Source organism: Ptychodera flava, chromosome 19, assembly GCF_041260155.1.
Source record: "Ptychodera flava strain L36383 chromosome 19, AS_Pfla_20210202, whole genome shotgun sequence".
Classification (NCBI taxonomy): Eukaryota; Metazoa; Hemichordata; class Enteropneusta; family Ptychoderidae; genus Ptychodera; species Ptychodera flava.
The window spans coordinates 15,053,492-15,075,073 of record NC_091946.1 but is presented as its reverse complement, the minus strand read 5'-3'; the positions used below and the strand labels follow the sequence as shown (position 1 = coordinate 15,075,073).

General features: G+C 37.3%; 2 long non-coding RNA genes across 4 annotated transcripts in view; both read left to right on the top strand.

Annotated features, from left to right (window-relative positions):
* The window catches only part of LOC139118247 (uncharacterized), a 98,257-nt gene extending 92,943 nt beyond the window's left edge, over positions 1-5,314 (top strand). Inside the window, exons 2-3 of the long non-coding RNA XR_011548649.1 lie at positions 892-1,113; positions 1,794-5,314. This is a non-coding gene — a long non-coding RNA (uncharacterized lncRNA). The remainder of the gene's footprint in view (positions 1-891; positions 1,114-1,793) is intronic.
* A 2,121-nt stretch (positions 5,315-7,435) lies between these two features.
* LOC139118665 (uncharacterized) lies at positions 7,436-16,194 on the top strand. 3 transcript variants are annotated; one of them, XR_011548776.1, is made up of 5 exons: positions 7,436-7,758; positions 9,995-10,110; positions 11,143-11,394; positions 14,688-14,830; positions 15,433-16,194. It is a non-coding gene; the product is annotated as an uncharacterized lncRNA (long non-coding RNA). The 3 variants fall into 3 exon arrangements; XR_011548775.1 differs by having other exon boundaries at positions 7,437-7,763; positions 11,139-11,394; positions 15,433-16,193; XR_011548774.1 differs by having other exon boundaries at positions 7,438-7,758; positions 11,139-11,394; positions 15,433-16,193.
* The last annotated feature ends 5,388 nt before the right edge of the window (positions 16,195-21,582 follow it).

Here is a 21,582-nt window from a genome sequence, read left to right as displayed (position 1 = left end):
GGAGGTCATATATTCTGACTCTCAAAATTTAACAATATTCTTTTGGCCTATCACTTGTAAAGGCTCATTCGAATATTATGGAATAGATAAAGTTTTTACCTATAGAGATAACACAGGGATGGCGGCCATTTTGAATTTCAAATATCGGTAAACATTTGGCATTTGGATTCTCTGTTACCAAAATTTGCACGTTGAACCCCAAATTTTATTCTTGATTTTGAAAGAGAATGGTTGAAAGTTTGCTTGAGGAATATTTTAGCACATGTTTAGGTCTCCTTTTCGAGGTGCGAACTATCTTAAGTTATTTTTAGTAAAAATCCGTTAAACGATCAGCTAGCTTTTCACATCGGAAAGGAAACCTCCTATCATATTTTGCATCTTCAATCTTCGGAATATATACACATAACAGCTGCAATTTGGCGAGTTTTAATGCCATGTATGTCATGTACAATGCACAAAAACGAATATACTGAGCTCTTGCCAATTGATGTTGCACAAATCTTTATCACTATCCTCTTTGGTGTTATCCGTGATGAGTAAATAATGTTCTAGAAGAGACTTTTTTGACAACGTGGCTTAATCATGTTCTGTGCTGTCTATTGTTAAGTTAATTTATAAACATGTCTTGACATTTATCAACAAAATACTGAGTTCGGAAAAAGTTGTGTTTATTCCTACACATGAATCCAGTGCAAGCATTCGATGTTGCTTTCAAGCTGATAATTCATTCTTTCTTTAGTAACTGTGAATTTATACATTACCATGTTAACTACAAGTAGTTTACTCTATTTGACTTTTGAATGAGGCAAGCAAGCAAGCAAGCAAACAAAAAACCCAAATAAATAATAAATAACTCAACTAACCAATAAAACTAACTTTTGGTCATTACAGATAAATTCCACGAAATGAAACACCTTCTGTACTCTGGTGACCTGAACCCCACTACAAATTCAATACCTGCGGGAGAATTGGAAGAAATAGAAAAGGCAGCAGATCTATTCGACAAGATGATTGATCTTGGATTTATCACGCGGGATAACACAGACCTGTTAAAGGATTTACTGACAAACGTGGGCCTAAAGAAATTAGCTGATGATGTGAAAGACACTTTAGGTATATTTTAAAGAATCATTCGATAACTGCAAGACACCTGCCCCTGCCGTACAAGCACATTGTCAAAGGGCGATTTTAGTATACAGAATTTTTTTCCTACCACTTTAAACAGGAACTTCCTCCATGAAAGCTGGATTATCGTAAATCTATGCAAATGAAAAAAAGCAATGCTACTGATTGGACGTGCCGTGATTGGTCCAACAATTCCATAATTTTGCCATGTTTCAGGCGTTCTTGTCACTGAATCTTGCATATGATTCTGTGAATATATAGCGACTAGACTTGAGTAAAAATAAACTGAAAAAAATTTCCGTTTTTTTGTCGGAGAACGCATATGTTTCAAAATGTGTTCCGTGCGAGACCATTTGACCCCTCTTTGCATATGGCGCGAAAGTACCAATCGTGATCTTTCAAATTTAACACCGGTCAAAGTGATGCTATGAGAATTCAAAAACTCCAGCCCAGTGTATGCAAATGGCTGCGTCATCAGTAATCCCCGATTCTGCGTCCACGGTCATGTAACTTTCCGTTTAGGAGAACATTTAGGTCTCGTAACTTATGCATTTGTTCATGGAGCTATTGATAATATTTTACCATCCAAATCTACAATTCGAATTCGATATGTCTCAACAATTAAACTAGTAAAAGTAGTAAACTATTTATTTCCATTTCCTTTTCAGAACCGAAAAAAGAAGACATAAGTCAGCTTGCTTCACACCTTAAGGAGCTTTACAAGACTAAATTTGCTCATTTTAATCCTCTGCCATGGAACCCTAATTTCAAAATAAGCCTGAAAGAAGTTTACACTCAGTTGGTGGTCAAGAAAACAGTTGGGGCGTCACGTTTCAACACAGGCGAAAACGTTAAAAGAGAAGCTGATATTTTCACATCATTTAGTCAGGGCGAATATTGCAAAAGAATAGTTGTCAAGGGTGACCCCGCAATGGGCAAGTCAGTTTTTTGTAGAAAACTAGCTTATGATTGGTCTTGTGGTGAATTGCAACGATTTGAATCGGTATTTCTCATACAGCTAAAGTACTGTCAAATGAACCAACATGATATCGACGACATAGTATTTGATCAACTTCTTCCTGCCGATTTTAAGTTTACCCGAGAACAACTTCGCTATTACATAAAAACGAAACTACTCAATCTTGTTTATTTTCGACGGGTATGACGAAATGGTCTCCGATATAAAGACAAAACATTCCGTCGTTGGACAAATTATCCGCCAAAAGCTGCTGTATAGCTGTACAGCGCTGATCACCACAAGACCACATGAGCAGGAGAAGGATTTGGAAGATTGCAACCTTTGGTTTGGTATCAAAGGGTTTGATGAAGAGAAATATCAATTGTATATGCAGAAATATTTTCAAGGCAGGGAACATTTTGCTGATGGTCTGATAGAAGAGGTTAAGAACTTCAAATTTGACTTTGACCCAACTTTACTTTGTAATCCTCTTAATGTGTCACTCCTTTGTGCTATTTGGGAGCATGTAGCAAGAGAAAAAGATAGGAAGCTACGTGTATGCTTTCCGCAGAAAATTACTGACTTATACACAAAGATATACGATTGCGTCATATCAAGATTCTGTGACAGACACAAGGGTCAAAGTAGACAGAATGCAGAGAAAGGTGCTTTGGCCCTAGCTCGCGACACATATCGCGTGTATACTTCTAAAAACGTGAGGAGAAGGTCCTCCAGTTTACTGATCATGACATAGAAGACACAGTCTCATTAAAGTTAGGGTTTCTTGTTCAAGACGTCAGTGTTTCTCGGACCCAACCTAGAAATATCTATTTTTTCATTCATCGCACATGGCAGGAGTATTTTTTGGCCTTGCATATTAGCAAGGTGATACAAGGCGATTCGGATGTAAGAAATTTTGTTGAACGAATGATGGAATCCCCTGAAAATAATTCCCCTACCATACGATTTCTGTCTGGATTGTTGAAAGCCGATGCATCGACACTTTTTGAGATATTTGCTCATAAACTACAAAGAATTCAGGCGAAAAGAAGCGATGATGATTACGAAAGTTTTCGCACGCTTTCTTTTCTTCTCCAATTCTGTTTTGAATGCCTTCATGAGTGCGGTCACGGTAGCAAATTCATGTCAGTCATCTCATATGCAGTCCCGGAGCGCGTAGGTGTCGGAATTCAGTACGATAGCCAAATGTTTTGGCAAGATTGGTCTTTTCTATTCAATGATTTGGAAAAACCACCCGTGGCTATAAAGTGTAATTCACAGAGCTTTTGCGAGCTTTTAAACCTCGTTAAGTATCAGGGAGAACGTGGCTCGAGCCAAAAAGAAGAGAAAAGTATCAAAGACCTAGTCCTGTTACTGAAAGGAAGGAACAGAACCAATACAAAAGAAGAGAAAGTTTTCTGCCAAATTGACAAGATGAGTCCTCTTGCAAAAGTAAATTCATTAATTAAATGTAACAGAAGTCTTAAATCGCTGTCGATTTGTAGTATCGACCCAAATGTCGATGATATCATGGTAATGGCCAAACTTATAGCTGAATTGATCGTGAAAATAAACTGTTTAGAGGACTTGTTTTTTGGCTGTTTCCCAAGGTATCAGATTCCACCTTTGAGTTCGCTGGCTAGAGTCACAGGTGAACCTCAAAAAGATCGATTTCAGGAGCGACTGCACGAGGTTATTCAAACAGCAAACAACATTGGCGTCAGTCGCCTTCGGTTAGCTCTCTTGAATGTTTATTCGTCGACTGAGCTCATACCTTTCAAACTCATCGAAGAAACTGGGCCTAAAACCATCGGTCTCTTTGTTCATTGTTCGGACACACAAGTGGGAAGTTTAAGTGGCATGTCTGAATTCATCAGATGCTCAAAGATGGCCAGTAATGTAGATATTCAGATTATTTGTGAGGAGGAGGACCTGGAGAATCTGCCTAAGAAATGTGACACAACTCTGTCTTGCGCTAGCTCAGCATTTAGAAAGATAGCAATTGGTCTTTGGAATTTCCGATTTCTTTCAAACAATTTAGTAATCATTCCTCACCACAGCATACTCCCAAACCTATCAAAAAATCGAAACCTAGACAAGGCATGGTTCGCATTATCTGGAATTAATGGTCTGCGTGATATAATAAAATCAAATAATCGGCTTAAGTCACTCACTGTAATGTTCGATGAGGATATAAATGCGGCACCCAATTGGGGTGCATACAAAGCACTAGGGCGCGATTTAAAAGATGCATCAACCCTAAAAGACTTTACTGTAAGGTTGCTCAATAAGGATCATATTAACCGTTTAATGCCTGAAGCAAAGCCAGGAGGGCAGCTTATGTCAGCCATGACAGAATTGATAGTTCCTGTCAGTGAGGCCATGATAAACGGGGAATGTTCCTTATCCTCTGTGACATTTGACTACGTCAGTGTTGATGGGAATAACGACATAAAGAATGAGGTATCGCGCTTAGTTGAGGAGAACAGCTCCTCCAAATTGGAGTGGTCTTACAAACGCCAATGCTGGTTTTTAAATGAGTATAGGCACATTGTTTCTGTCAGGTGTCTATAATACAATGATGTACTCATAGAATTTAAACCTACCTTACAAAATGAATTGTCCGTAAAGAAGATTTACACAAACGACTTGACCATATCTCTACTTCTCAATAAAGATTGTTTCATAGTCATTGTTAGCAGCTGCAATGGTACAACTGTATATAACGTCTCCGACTGAAGAGCAAAGTCGTAGAATCAGACAATTGAATGGCGAAAAATTAGAGTTGGACGAATAGCATATACTACAGATGCGTAGAGAATAAAAATAACAAACATGGTATGATAGGTCAAGAATTATTTTTATGGCTTGCGATGTTGGTCCTCTTAATTACAAAAAAAACAATTTACTAAGCTTAAAAATAAAACACAATGTATAGGTATTTCTGCTTGCGTCCGTCCGCAGCCATTACGCAGCTATGTCTGGACCAGTTTCGTTTGAACTAGGTTTTAAACTTGTTGCTAGGTTCAATGCGGGTCAATTCATTTGGATACGATCTAATATTGCTGCCAGGTGGCCATTTTATCATGATTTTTTTCACATCTAGACTTACCTAGACTTGTCAGCATCGAGTTCATTCAAACTTTGTACAAAGACAATGTATAATGACATACATATGCACGTTATCTTCTTTTATTATGCGATCCGATATGGCCGCCAGACGACCATTCAGTCACCATTTTCAAGTGCGAAAGCCTAACGAAAAATGGCAAGAACAGATTTCGTTCGTGTTTGAACAACGACAATGTACCATGACATGAACAGACATGTCATTTGTGTCGCAATAGGCCATAATGTGATGAGCAGGTGGCCATTTTGTTCGATTTTAGCATGCGTATAGCAATTATTAGATTTGCTCGAACGAATGCCATTCAAACATGGCACAAGGACTCTGCACTATAATTTTAATTAAGTCAGTTTGTGTCGCCATACGATCCAAATCGGCTGCTGGGCGACTAATTTTTGCCATTTCCTCCACGGCTGAAAACATTTCTTAGAAACGCATGGTCAGTTTCCTTTAAAACCTAAATGCATATATCCATCTATGTATGTATTTCAACCAGTTTCTTGATACTTTCAAAATGGTCACTGGATTGCCATTGCGTTTTGATATTTTCGTTTCTGGAGCAAATTAGCAGACAGGTCAAAGCAAATGGATTTCAGTCAATCTTCCAAGGACCTACACGTCAAAAGTTGAAAGAAATCCAACCGAGTTATCAGTAACTGATCAACTGCTCCCAAAACATTTGATCAAACGGGGAATATGTCATTTTGTAATGACTTGTGTAATTTCTGTCAGAAAACATTTTTGTATTACGCCATTATTAGTACAGTGTCTTACTGTAGATACTCAAATAGCATTCCTTCTAAGATTTCAGCTTTTAGGCACCACTTCCTATCACTGTTTATTTTACCAAGCAGAGATTCAATATGCTAAGACAATATAACCAATCCGTCATGTGCGTTTCTCGTGACTCATTGACATTTTTCCTGCCAAAAGTGCTTTATCTATGGGAAACCTTGATTCCCAAATCAGAGACATTTCTGCCCTCAACCGAGGCACTTCACGTCACTTGACTCGAAGCACGATCTCTCACCCAAGTGTTATGCTTTACTGTATGTAGCCACTGTCTATTATAAGTACTGTAATAAAGTAGTCATCTATAGTATTAGACGACTTCGTCTGCCGACTGCATTCTCAGACCTGGTCATAATATCTTAACATTTTACTTTTTTCTTTATGATATTAAAAAGTATACAGTAAATGTTACTCTGTTATCAAATATGACTTTCATGTATAAACTTTTAAAGATTGATAATGTAATAAAATATTTCATATCATTTCATGTCATCTATTATATTTGTTCAAGCAAATGTTTCACCATGAATAGAGCACAGAGACAATAATGTTACGCCGATTCTGGACTGATTTAGCAAACTTAGGTTTCTTCGTCCGTCAATAAAAAATACAAAATTAGTATGCATAGCTACCAAATAATCAATCACTTCTTGCTACTCCCGGACATAATCGATATACCTGATTCAGGTCCGATCTTAGGGAGCGTCCAGTTATTACAGCCGGGGTGGGCCGGAAAAATCTAGGGGGTCACCTTAAATTTGAAAACTACAAAGGGGCCTGGGAGTCATGTATTTTCGAACAGCAGGGGGGTTCACGTTCAAAAAGCAACTTCACTGTTCAAAAATATTCTTGGAGATAAAAAATGATTCGTTGCATGATCTCATTCTCTGAAATCATTTAACTGTAAATCTGAACAAAAGTATTATTATCTGTCACATTAACATCTTGCCTTGGCAACTCTGAGGCTCGTCTTCTCGTAAATCGAGGTCACTGAGGGCAATGAGCAATTACTATTGCTTACAGAGATGTGACAAGTTTGTCACGGAAAATATTTAACAGTTACTGTAGACTACTAGTACCATGAAAAGTGAAATTATACTTTTAGGTGAAATTCCAATATCATAATATTGTTGTCCACATCTGAACTTTCAAATACCCTATTTGAATCAAGTACATTTGTATCAATTGTCAAACACCTACAAAAGCACAGATTAAGTTAGTTTAGCATTGTAAAAATTATTCATAGTTTTCTCATAGACTCCAATGTAAAGTGAATCCACATTTCATCTAATTCAAGAAGCGAGTGGGGAAGTTGTATGCAAATGAGAACAAGTGTAGCGAAGTGTAGCGAAGCTAAATTAACACTACACTTGAAAGCGTAATGTGTTAGGAGTGTTGGTTTATATTTTTATAAAGCATTCTGTAAATTTGTACATCGAGTTTCTTTGATGTATTGTCAAAATAAAGCCATGAATGGCGTACTTGATTGCTTGTCATGGAAGGATATGCCTGTGTAAAGCGGCCCTATTGTCACAAACGCCCGGTCACCCCCAGGCCTGGGTCACCCCGGTGACCGGAGGCTGTACGAGGAATCCCCAAGTCACTTCAATGCGCGGCCACGCGATCGCGTATGAGTTGTGTTTGTTACATCGTGGGGCGACTCAGCCGTACATCGTACTGCAGCCAAGTCTCACCATTGTAGGGGAGCAGCTGATGATCACGTATTTTCGTCGACTGGCGAAGTCCTCTCTTCCACGTGACGTAAGTATCTACCTCCATGGTATCAGTAATGACAGTATGCTGCCGCTTTAGCTCTGCGTGGCACTGCTGGTGTGGCAGTGTGTGTAACTGCACAGTGGCTCGAGGTCACGTTTTGCCGTCCGACCCAAATACCTCGAGCGCGAGCTACTGTACTGCAGCTTGTCTGTAACACAGACGTTCTGTTGAGTGGGTAGTTTGTAAAAGTGTAGTTTATGCTACGTTCGGACGTTCTGTTCTGTAGCCTTTTCTTCAAATGGTGATAAGGCTACGGAGGAGAACGTCGGAACGTAGCGGAAACTCCACTTTTACAAACTATCCACTCAACAGAACGTCTGTGGTCTGTAAGTGTAAGCCTCAACACGTACAGCATCATAGGGAAAAATTGTGAGACTCGAGCGAGAAAATGACGCTTTCTCGCAATTAGTGAGAATCTGTTCTTATTCTCACCGCTGAATCTTAAAATAATGTTTTTCTACCGTTATTCTTTCTTGTACCCTTATTGTAAATTGTCGAATCCTTGGTATTCTATGCCATCTTCTGCAATCATATAATCTATAGTATTTCTTACCCAGAATTACTAAAAAATTGCCAGTGAATGAATCATCTTTTGTTATAATTCCTACGATAACATTCTCTGGAAACAATGTTATTGAAAAATTACAATTTTTCAGCAAGAGCGGAATCAAATACCCGGTTTGGGTATGGAGCCGAGCAGAGCTGTGATGGGTACAAAAATCAGGGAAGGTGATTGCAATTGTGAAATTTACTGATACTTCATAGGACTGGAGATTACCATGATTCATTATGATAATTGTACCGCTGCGATTCCCCAGGGAAGGCAAAATATCCCCCATGTTTAGAAAGATTCACAGACTGTTTTAAAAATTCTGAAAACATATTTATACTCACTATTCTTCTCTATTCCAACTTTAAATGAGTTGGAAAATTATGCTTGATTAAGATTAGTCATGCATATTTATTACCTGATGTCATATGAATTATTTATAGCTACTGAAACCCTGCAAGGTTCACAAGTCTGTAGGGAATGGCATTCACCCCACTATCTGAGCACCAGCCAACCACCTTGCCTGCCAGTCTGCGAAAGTTCATCGCTTCAATGTATTCATTTTTGATATTTACATGCCCACAGACTTGGCGAAAGTCTAAAGAGTGCAAAAATGTTGTCAGTTTTGTATTGGAAAAAATTGTTCCTTGTTCCTTTGGCAGCCTTGTGTACATACATGAATAGTGCATTTGCTGAAATTCCAAAATTTAATTTCTTGTACACAAATGGCCTTATCACACTTATTTTAACCCTTAATAAATGAAATTAATATTATAGAAAAAATGGGAGAAGCCCTGACCATTATCATTAATTTATGGCCAAGGGCAAGAGGAAAGTCCAAAATTAACAAGGCTTGGCGAGCATGCTTATTTTGGCTTTCAGTCTTGCCAAAGCCTATAGATAAATGTTAATGGTCAGAGCAGAGTCTGTTATTTCCATGATATTATCAACCTGCTGCGAGGGCACATAAACCCATGTATTCAGGCAACAATATCTTCATGGTTATAAATGCTGTATCACATTTAGTTACATACGTATATATGCAGGACATTTTCAAACAATTTAGCATTATCGACCAGCATCGAAAGGATTTTAACAAAAGTCAAAATACAAGTGTGCACCTGTATATTTTACATCTATCATTAAGTGTCTACTTGGATGTTAAAAACGTTGAAGGGCTTCACTTGCCCGGGTAACCATTAAAACCGGTCAGTACATTATGTTCACCGACCCGCTAACTCCCCGGATGTTCCTTTTCAAATCAATTCACTGATTTGCACCCACATCAAGGCATGTAATAAGCATGAATGCACAGTCATGCCCACCCTAAAAATTTGGCAAATCTGGAGATTTTTTAAAAAGTGTATAATTTGGCCCACAAGCACTTCATTTTGTTTTTGTGATTGATTATGATCGTTGTACAATTGACTATTTACATTTTTGCTGAAAAGTTTCAATGTTAGCATTATTATTCATATTCACGGACATAAAAGCAAACCATGATTACTGTGTATTTGTGGCATGGTAATACATAATGAATGAGTGTATGATTTTACTAATCTTTTGACACATATCCATGATTATAAAGTTGAGTATCCATTGTAAAGACAGTGAGAAATAGGACTATCTCAAGATTCTAATTGTATTCATTGACATTTGTCTACAGCTGTTAGTATACCTCATGTAACCTGGTCGTAAAGCCTCAGAGGTATATGTATGTGGAACGTAGAAGGAACAAGAATCAAAAGATTGACAACTGATCTTTTACAAATCCTTCATCAGGTAAGATTTGTTTTAAATTTTTAGTCATTTTTTATTTTTAATTTCCTGCACATCTTGTTCATTATCAGTTAAGCTTTTCGCATGCTCGGTTATATTTGGCGGAGTTGTAGTTCTTTCTTCAACATCAACTCCCTTGACGCTCTGTACATAACTTATATAATACATGTTAGAATATGTGTCTGTACTGTAGTCTCCTTGGCAAAAAAATCAACAGGAAAAAATTGAGCAAGTGCAAATGAAATTCATGAAGTTCCTTTGTTTCAAACACAGCATCCTAACAGCTGAAATAATTATGAAGAATTCTGCAAGCGTTTTAACCTTTAGCCTCTTTATCATCGAAGATTGTTTTTATATACTATATTTTATATGAATATTTTAATAATATGTATGATTGTCCCCAATCATGTTGAATGTTAATTTTGATGTTCCTCAGTAAACTACAAATACTAGAACTCGCACTGTTTTTTAGACTCACAGTATAAAACTCAATGGTTTTAGGTACTTGGCTCTTCAAAGATGTATGGCTACTTTGATGTGTGCATTTCCAACCCTGCCATTGACAACACTTTATCTTGTCAAAGTTTCAGATGCCTGGTCAGAATGTCATGCCTAAATTTGTACATATTTTTAATAGTTTCACATAGTTTGTTGTGTGTTGTTTATTGTTTTATTGTATTTCATGCATTCATATTTTTATGTATATTTTGTGGAGCCTGTTCCACGTCTTCCCTTGAAATAAATGTATAAATGAATTTAGTGCTACTTGCTTGAATGCACGTCTTGACCTACATTATAGTTTTCTTTAAAAAGGTGCACAATCATCAGTTATTACAATGGGTTTGGTGCAAAGTTATACCAGTGATGAAAGGTTTAATTAAAATTACAGAAGTCATAAACAATCAAGTTTTCTTATCTTAATGAATATAAAAAGCCATGTTTTAGAATGAACTGATGTGTAAAGTAATGTCAGCAATGTGCAGGAGATAATATTTACATTACATCCTTGTTAATGTTTTCTTTTCACCCAGTCAGATTCGAGATCCCTTACTGAGGCAGTGCGTCCCATTGTCATTGGATACTGGTCTGACAACCTGGTAAAAACAACATGGTGACAATACCATCCTCCATTGCAAAGCAAATACACAGTGTGTGGCTATGCAAACAGCCAACACTGAACAGAGATGGTGGTGTTGTCATCAATGCAGTGCAAAAACCCATGGAATTGAGGGAGTTTTCATCAATATATTTACTTTCCTAAGGCAGTGGGTCCTTGCTGTGGCACAGGTTTGTACTTACATATATCCTTTTCAGTGTTTCCACTGGCTAAATTTACCACTAAGCCATTCTGGCTAATTGAGACCAACATTGACTAGCTAGAACTATAGCCATCCCAATTACATATAATTTCATCTGTGATTTTGGCCAACTGACAGCTGTATACTCAGGTCCTATCAGTTGCTACAGTAACAATATGACATTAAACTGGTCCCATAATCATTTCCATTCAAAGTAATACATTACCAGGTCCATGGGACATTTGTGATTTTCAAATTTAAGTAGGACCATCCTGAACCACAGATAGCTAGTGGCAATGAAATAAACAACTATTTTTTATGGAACAAACTGCTTTCTTTATAAGATTCACAACAAATTTTATTTCCTGTGTGCTTCACACTTATGTGACTTGCACTTTTGTAAATGTATCAAGACGTATCATAAGTATTGCATTATTTACAGGGTAACTTCAAGATGTTTCCTTTCTACCCTTTCCCTTCTGCCTCAGTCATCAAGTGCTTCAGTTCTCCAATCACAGAGTCTAATTTTTAAACCAACTGTTCACTTTGAGAAGGTGTACTGCAGATAATCACATTTTGTACACTAGGTGTAAACAGTCGCCTCTTTATATTGGTAGTCCAAACAATGAATGCTTTAATTTCAAAATCAAACTGGGTGTATAGGAATAAATTGCGAGACTGGAGAGAGAAAGTGACGCTTTCCCGCAATTTGTGAGAATCTCTTGTCAATTCTCACAGCTACCAGTGAGAATTCAAAAGTTCTCACTGATGAGTAGTGAGAAATGTACTCTTTGGTGAATTAATAGATTCTCACCAGTTAGAATGGAAATTCTCACTAAGCACTGTGAGAATGGTAATTGTTAAGGTGAGAATGAACCAGAGAATCAGAGAATCAGAGAATTGGTGAGAATCAGACTTGTTGTTCACTGGTGTGAAACAATCTGGTTAATTCTCACAAGTGAACAATGAGTCTGGTTGATTCTCACCAGTGAATGATTAGTCTGGTTGATTCTCACTGTAAAAATTACCATTCTCACAGTGCTTAGAGAGAATTTCCATTCCCATCGATGAGAATCTATTATCTCATCAAGAAGTGCATTTCTCAGTGCTCAATGGTGAGAATTACACTATTCTCACCGATAGCAGTGAGAATGGCAATTAAGAGATTCTCACCAATTGTGAGAAAGCGTCACTCTCGTTCCAGTCATGTACGTCTCACAATTTTTTTCCTATAATGGCCACTTGATGTCTTACAGAAAAAAAAACTGATTCTTCTCTTATTCAAACACTAGCCATGGAAATTCAGCAAACTATTCCTGGTACACTTTCATTTTTTGTAACTAGTCCTACCCTGCAACTCTGCGGACAACCTGTGCAATTATCGTTTTTGCTTACTTGTAATCGAACACGACTTAGCATGTCGCAGTGTGCTGCTTGTTGTTCAGCATGGTAAACATTCAACTGGACAATATCCTGGGCAATATCTTCATGCAAATATTATGACCTATGCCTATCCACAATACAGTGTTACTCAGTACTGGTACACATCATGACAGAAGGTGACCGCTGCCTATCCACAAATACATGTACACGGTATGGAAGATGACCCAGGCCTACATGCACACGATATGGAATATGTCCCAGGCCTATCCTCAATCCAAATGCATTCACATGGTATGGAAGATGGCACAGACATATCCAAAATACACATAATATATGCAACGGAAGATGACCTAGGCCAATCCACAATACGCATACATGCACACAGTATGTACATGTAAGATGACTCAGGCCTATGTAGAATACATAATGGGAGATGACCAATGTCTATCATCAATACAAACAGTCTGTACCTGTATTGTATTCAGGATAGGCCTGTATCATCTTCAATAATGTGTATCTGTATTTGTATTCATGATAGGCCTGGGTCATCTTCAACAATTAATGTTTACCTGTATTTTATTGTATTGTATTCAGGATAGGCCTGGGTCATCTTCAACAATGTTTACCTGTATTGTATTGTATTGTATTGTATTGTATTGTATTGTATTGTATTGTATTGTATTGTATTGTATTGTATTGTATTCAGGAAAGGCCTGGGTCATCTTCAATAAAAACACTGTACCTGTATTTGTAATTGTATTCAGGATAGGCCTGGGTCATCTTCAATAATGTGTACCTGTATTTGTATTCTGGATTGCCCAGGATCATCTCCATAGCGTGTACATGTATTTGTTGATGGTTGACCGGGGTCACCCAGTGTTTCCGTTAACGCAAAATCCTGCGTATTTTACGCAAAATTGTTCGGAAATACGCAAAAAAAATCATGACTGCGTAAACAAATACGCATGAGAAATGCCGCCCAATGACACGACGTACTTGACCCGCACTACATTGCCTGAACGTGGTTCAATGCAGGACAAAAATAGAACATATGCACTGCTTGCAAGTGACATTCATCATGATATTGCAACATTTTAGACTTAGCAGACCGCAGCACTTTATGCAACATTGTATTTCATCAGCACAAAACGTCATGTCAATCAGTTCAGTACAGACAATGGCACTACAGATGCAAAAAAATTCGAGAATCAATCGAGTCTACGTTGTTGGTAACACAATACAGTTAATGGTCATTACGTCGCATGTTATTTGGAAAGTGTTTACGGGTGACCATTTAGACTCTGTCGGGTTGCATTCTTAAGAGGTCCCGCTGGACTTTGAACGGTATCTGCTTTTTGTTGGCCCTTTGAAAACACTAATTCCGTAGTCAGAAGGTATTCTCGTTGAACATGAACTCATTGGGCTGCTCAACGATCATATACGGGACATGCATCACGGCATGGCAAATGTTCAGCTACACCTTGAAGCCCCCCAGGTTGTTGTTTTTTGTTAATAGAGCATGCGCATTACAGGAACCCCCCCCCCCCCAAGTTTTACAGAAAAGACTGCCCAGCTCACTTCAGATACTGATTCCTGCCGTACGCATTTTGAATACATTTTACGCAAATAAAAACTCAGTTGCGTAAAATCGTACGCAAGTTTTGAAATTGTAACGGAAACGCTGGTCACCTGCGATGCTGAGTAATTGTATTGTGGATAGACCTGGGTCATCTTATTTAGAATGTTTACATGTGTGTAATGCTTATCATCATTAGGGTTAAGGACATTATGAGTGTTTGAAATTCATTAACATCCCATCATCAAATGTATTTTAATCATTCAGGTTATCATTGTCATTTAAAGAGTTAGTAATCATGAGTCTATCTGTTTACAATTCAGGATCAGCAGTGAATGCTGCAATGTCAAGGATGAGAAATACCATTGCCTTGACAAAGAGCAGTAAAGAACAAAGTGGAGGGCTTTGAATAGGACTTTGCCATGACATTTACAATGAAAGATGAATGGAAATGATCAAACAACAGGTAAGTTTTTTCCTTTTCAGTCCTTACTCCAAGTATATATACACAAGTGGTTGTTGCAAAGATGTGCTGGAACTGGTATCTTGTAACTTGCACAAAGTGTTTTAGTTGTCTTTATATAGCTAGCATGTTTACGATTACAAGAATACTAATTAGAAACACAGGTTCACTGATACATTTCTGTATTTTAATTGTCTTTATATAGCTAGCATGTTTACGATTACAAGAATACTAATTAGAAACACAGGTTCACTGATACATTTCTGTATTTTAATTGACATTGCCAGCAGCAACTATGTAGGTGCATCAGCTTAACACTAATCCATCCAGATACTATACACAGCATACATGTTACAGCAATTCTCATTCTTAACTGCGCAGGACATTGGTTGAGCAAGAAGAAAACGGTGTGGTTGAGATGTCTACATTGGAGAAATATGTATATAGCGGAGAGAAAAATAAATTTATTTGTTTTTTTTACACAAGAATTCTTTGATATTTAACACACAAATAAACTAACTTTTTGTGAAGAGAAATTATATGTTTTATGTTCCATGATTGGTCCATGATTGTCTTCCATGAGTTTATTATTATTACTATGTTAGGGAACAGGTGTGTATATCCATGCAGAAGAGGAAGCAAGATAAATCCAAAACCGACTTTAAGGCAGCATTTTACCACGCAAAGAAAGGAACCAGCTACCAGGGACAGTTTTCTCAAGATGAAGACAGTGGGATTGCACCTCCATTTGGTAGAGGATTTCCTATTAGTCAGTATGGTGGACAGACGTGAACCCTTACACTGCTCAGCACACAGATTGTATGTACATGTATGTTAGGATCAAAAACTCCTAAACCACTACACCTACCACAGACAAACAGTGGGCAACTTAACAGATATAACCGCAATACTAAGCATCATCATATTACAGCTTGTACACAGAACTGTTTAAGGTAGTCCAGCTCAAAGAGAGGAAAAATTCAACTTTCAGAGCACTGAGAAAACACAATTATTATTTCATGCCTCCCCTCAGTATCATGGTGATCTCAGTAGTATAATAACAAACCTGTAGGTAATTGTCACTTGTGATGATTGTTTATATACATTCCATTATCACTTTTTCTGCTCCAGAGGTGTACATGTCAATCAGGACCCAGATTTACATATACTGGTCAATAACATTGCAATGTGCACATGCATGTATGATATATATAGGTACTTTGTTTCCCAGTAAGCTTTCAGAAGAACAAGAAACTAGAGTTGATATTAAAAAAATTGTGAAAAATTCATCAAAAGATACAGCTACACTGCAGCCCAAATTTCATTGGGAGCTGTCATTATTTACAGCCTGGGGGGGGGGGGGTGTTGGAGGAATTTTGTCGGAAACTCTAAATTTCAAAGTACCCGCCCCCCCCCCCCCAAACCATGATGAATTTGAGTAACCCCCTTCTCTCTTACATGGAAATTTTGACTGACCCCCCCCCACTCACTTTTGAAAACTTAAATTTCAATACATGTATTTCTATAATTTACATAAATACAGCAATAGTAAAGACCATTCAAATCCTAGTGTACCCTGCTAGATAATCATTGGTTATCTCATGACGGTTGAAAAGGTGAAACCAACAAAATGAAATTCAAAGTCACAACAAAACATAGATGTCAAAGGTCACACTATAACCAGTATACAACTACATACAGTATTGTTTAATATGGATGGGTATCATAACAGGGTCCTCACTGGGATATCTGATAGGGTAGACTTTGAAAGTACTGATTGAAGAACATGCGGAAGGCTGATGGGAAAGTGTCCAACGGGCTTGCTCCTCTCCCTTGCATGGAAAAATTTGAGAAATTGTAGTGTGCATTGGTGCAGTTTGGCGTAATCTCAGGGTGTTTTCAATGTGTAATTTTACTGAGTAAAAATTTGTAGAAATTGATGTGTGAAGTGGTGCAATCTGAGAGGTACGTGTTTCAATACATTTTGCACCAAAAATTGAGTAACCGCTTCTTTCTCTCAACATTTTGAGTAACCCCCCCCTTATAGCTTTCAATATTTTGAGTGACCCCCTTCACATTCCTCTGACCCCCCCCCCCCCCCCCAAGCTGTAAACAATGATGGCTTCCAAGGAGATATATCTTCAAGCTTGTGCGATATGGATTTCAGGCAATGTCAACTTGTGGACAGGGTACAGAGATTTATGTTGCAGATTATTGCAAATTGGACTAACTCGTGAATACAGTACATGAAGTCCCATTCCATTATCAAGAGCAAAAGCTCAAAACTACATCTGAAACTTGCTTTGGAGATCAAACTATTGCTTGCAATAAGTAAAAATTCATGTTATCAGAAAATCACAAGCACACCTTTAGCAGTCTGACAAGCTTATGAAAAATAGATATTTACAAGTATATATGTTATCAGTACTTGTTTACTTGTATTCCAAGGAATATAACTTTAAAAAGAACAGACATGGAATCAAATGGTTAAATTCTATTTTAGCTCTGCAGTTAGTGTGAATGAGCTTATTTTTAGCTACTATAGTCTATAGAAGCTATTGGGATGGGTATCCGTCCGGCGTCTGTCTGTCTGTATGTATGTATGTATGTATGTATGTATGTCTAATTGTGAGGCATCCGTCCTCTCAAATATCTTGAGAACCGGCATACTTACTGATTTGATATTTGTTGTGTAGATGATTTATATGATTTTGAGAAACCAATTTTTTCAATTTTTTGATATTGTTGAAAATATCCAAATTAGTGCCAAAAAAGGCGTTTTTGGTAAAAAATCTTCTTCTTCATAACCGCTGGTCAGACAGCTTTATTATTTGGTAGATAGGGATAGCCCAACTTAGATTTGTTCAAATTGTGATGATATGTGCAAATCTGTATTTTTAAGGAATTTTTTTGTCATTTTTGGTCAAAACTTTATTTCATCAAAATCGCTCATCTGACAGCTTTGATATTTGGTATACAGGTTCCTACAGATAAACTTAATATGATATATTGAATATATGACGAAATCTGCAATTTTTTTTTTGGTGCTATTTTTGCCATTTTTGGTCAAAAAATGTGTTTCTCAAAAACTACTTGTCTGATGCCTTTGATATTAGGTATACAGGTTCCTAGGGGTTGTCTTAGTGTGATATATTGAAATTTGATGAAATCTTCAATTTTCGTATTTTTTGGTCAATTTTTGCCAAAATATTTGTGTTTCAAAAGTTACTCATCTGATAGCTTTGATATTTGGCAGACATGTTCTTAGGGATGATCTTAATGTGACATTGTGAATTTTTACAGCTGTCCTGAAATGAGCTAGCAAAGATTTCCACCCTCTTCATCAATAAGTGTCAGAAATAGTCTCTACACTCTACATAACACAGTTGAGCTCTATCCGCTGCCATTCACTTGCTTACAAATGAGAACTTTTAATGCTACCAATATGTCACAAACCATTAAAAGAGAGTTTCCATGTTGTTTAGAAATGAATGTATTCATGACATCAATTGTCAATTGGAAAAAGCCCTCCACTACATTTCTTCCTCAGTGACTTTGCTGTGCTTCACTCACTCAGTGACCCCCCCACCATTTTAACCATCATAGATCACAGTGTCCCAAATCCTTGGAAAAACACTCACTGAAACCGACAGGTAATACATACCAACAAATTTGTCACACATAGTTATTCTCTGGACTCCACAGCAGGGCTCTGTCAGTCACTAGGTCACTTTACAACCAACTTTACAACATAACAACCAATACTTTGAATAGGTCTAGTGGACCCCAGTTCAGTTGGTTAAAAGCAACATATTTGAGAATAGAAAACTTTGTGAACCTGTTTTATGCAGCTATAGGTATGATGCATCATTTTCCTCAGAATATTTCAGATTATGTACAATGGTCAGTCTTAGGCTTTATGTTCCCATTGGTATGCCTGTAAAAATATGCAGCCAAGTATTAAAGCTGTGTATTGTTACACAGTAAAGACTTTTATCACAATACTGCATGCTGATTTACATGGGATAATGATCTCATCCCCAATTGGCAGGATTGACATTGTATCAGCTGTACACTGATGTACATGTATACTTGAAACTTCCTCACGTATGTAGGATTTAATTGATTCCTCCAGTAGTTCAAATTACATTGCATTTGTAACCTTTGTAATTAAGGAAAATATATGTTAGTTTTTCCAAGGCCTGCATATGTAAGAACACTTGGTTGATTGTGTATGACTCTTTTACAATGTAATACAGATATTTTAATGGTAAATAAAACCTCCTAACAAGCTTTTATACAGCATAACATGTATTCTGTCTCTGTCATATCGTAGGATGATCTACCGGGTATGTGTTTCTCTAGTGTTTTTTAAAATGTATTGGATATATTCAAATAGATGTAAGCCATCTTGAATATCACATTCATCACTGTGCCAAATGGCAAGTTGATCAATCTTGAATCCCACCAATTCAATGTGTCAGAGATATTATGCATATTTTATCATAGAAAGCATTAATGTTTTCAAGAAAAATTTAAGTAAACGTTTACGTGTCATGAAAATGTATATTCTCCAAAAAAATATCAGTTATCTTTCTATGTACAGTAAAACTATATTTTCTATATGATATTTTTTCAAAGAAATATCACATATTAGAGGTCTTGTTGCATTGTGTACACACATTTAGTCCCCACGGAGGTAAGTTCAGTGAGGGACTTATGGTTGCATGAGTCTGTGCATTTGTGCATGCAGGTATCTCAGACATGCCTGAGCCAATTCTTTTCATACTTGGTACAAGGACATAAAACTATGAAATACATATGCAAAACCATTGTTTTTGGCGTGGCGTGAATAATTAGTACTAAATTGCATGATTAGTGAATTTTGAAAAAGCTAGGTTTCTAGAAAGATGGTGATGAAATTTAGTACTGGTGTTGGTCACACAACTCTGATAACAGACAAAGATTTACATCAGTATTTTGTCAATTTATTGCTAATTTGCATATTTAATGAATATTTATGATAAGTGTAATGTAAGGAATCCTGCATCAAATTTGACTAATGTGGTACAGATGTTGATCTCCCAGGACCACCATAGTGTGCAATGGCATTTAGCAGTGTTAAGTCAATTAATGCTAATTTGCATATTTGATGAATTTTCATAATTAAGATGTGTATAGAAATTCTGCAAAGTTTACAAAATCTAGTCCTGTAATAGTGTGCAAAGACATTTACCAGTATCATGATAATTAAGGTCTAATTTGCATATTTAATGAAATTTACTTATAAGCGTAATACGTTAAGAAATACTGCATCAAATTTGATAACACGTCATAGCACAGTTCCTAAAAAATAATGTACAGATGTAGATCTCACTTGTTGAATTTTTCAATGGAAACGGGCAAATTTATTGCAATTTCTCTCTGATTTTCAGAAAGCCATGGTTTTCAGGAAACAGAAACATTTTTACCTCACATTTGGTATATGTACAAAATCAGTGAGAGGCTATCTTATAAGATGAATCAGTTCATTTGCATATCTGTGTATGTATGTATGTGTGTTTGTGTGCATGCGTGTGTGTGTGCGTGTGTGTGTGTATGTATGTCAATTAAGATTAGAAACTCCTAAACCGCAGCACCTACCATCTTAGCATTTCAAGTACAGGTGCACCCAGGGGTGTAGTTGAGAATATGTTCAAATGTCGGTGCCAAAAATATGCAAATTAGGGGAATAAAGGAAAAATGCGGCAGCTTGCTAAAACTCTGTAACCTTAGGTCATATTGGGTTGAAACGTGGTGTACGCAGGTTCCTTTAGGTATACTAAGTAAGTTACAGAGTAAGGAGTGTACAAATTGAGGTGAAATATGTATGTTTGCATTTTTGGGGGTTATTAGTCCCCACGGACGAAGTCCGGGGGACTTTTAGATTGGGTCATGTCTGTCCGTCAGTCTGTCAGTGCGTCCGCCGTACGTCTGTGCGTCCGTCTGTTAACGCAGATATCTCAGACATGCCCTGGTCAATTTCTTTCAAACTTTGCACAAGGACAGTACCCTACCCCATACAGATGCACGTCGATTTGTTTCACAATGCGATCAAATTTGGCCGTGTTAGAGGACTTTTTTGTTTAAAACTCCATTTCTCATCGTATTCATATTGCAAAAAGGATGGAGTGACACAGTTTTTAGTCCCCCTGGATGAAGTCAAGGGGGCTTATAGATTGATTGGGTCATGTCAGTCCGTTCCTCCATCTGTTCGTCCATCCGTTCGAGCAGATATCTCAGATATTTTGACAAAATGTCACGTGACCTCAGTGACCTTTGACCTGAAATATACATATTTGTCCATAGCTTAGTAACCACAAGTGCTACACCCTTCATATATGGTGTGATGGGACACCTTATGACGACACCTATTGTACCTCATTAATTATGTGCATATCTAATTTTGAGCGAGCCAATAGAGCTGGATGTCTGATTTTTGGTATAAAGGGATAACTTAGCAATACAATTTTTTTGACAAAATGTCATGTGACCTCAATGACCTTTGACCTGAAATATACATATTTGTCCATAACTCAGTAACCACACGTGGTACACCCTTCATATTTGGTATGATGGGAGACCTTATGACGGCACATACTGTACCTCATTAATTATGCACATATCTAATTCTGGGCAAGCGAATAGAGCTAGAGGTCTGATTTTTGGCATGTAGGGATTAATTAGCAATACAATTTTTTTTGAAAATGTCACGT